The sequence below is a fragment of the Nanorana parkeri genome, unplaced genomic scaffold (genome assembly GCF_000935625.1).
Source record: "Nanorana parkeri isolate BGI_ZX_2015 unplaced genomic scaffold, ASM93562v1 scaffold991, whole genome shotgun sequence".
Classification (NCBI taxonomy): Eukaryota; Metazoa; Chordata; class Amphibia; order Anura; family Dicroglossidae; genus Nanorana; species Nanorana parkeri.
In genome coordinates this window covers 304,530-304,900 of record NW_017307259.1, presented here as the reverse complement: position 1 = coordinate 304,900, position 371 = coordinate 304,530, and the positions used below count along the sequence as shown (strand labels likewise).

At 47.4% G+C, this 371-nt stretch overlaps 1 protein-coding gene across 1 annotated transcript in view; it reads left to right on the top strand.

Annotated features, from left to right (window-relative positions):
- Nucleotides 1-371, top strand: part of PGLYRP2 (peptidoglycan recognition protein 2) — a 13,704-nt gene that overhangs the window by 8,711 nt on the left and 4,622 nt on the right. The gene's annotated exons all lie outside the window — the stretch shown is intronic.

The window sequence follows — 371 nt, the reverse complement described above, 5'->3', positions numbered from 1 at the left end:
GCCCCTCCCCCCCATGGCCTCCACCCCCTCGAGTGGGCAGCCGAGGCTGCCGAATTCTGTGCAGCCCGGCTTGCCTGACTGTTTTTGGGGCTGCATTTTTGGCGCCCCACTGGAAAGTGTTGCCCAAGGCAAACGCCTTGTTTGCCTCGCAGCAGATACACCCCTGACTACATAGCTCCATTAAGAGCTCACTTGTTAATATGTGTAATATTTTGTACACATGTGAAAGATTTTAAAAAAATCAGGACCTTTCTGCTTCTTCTACCAAAGGCAGGTGAACCCAAAAGCAAAAGATCACCCCCAAAAAAAGGAGCATGTTATTTGCAGCACAATTTCTTTATAAACCTATAATAAAAATAGGCTGGCAGTGT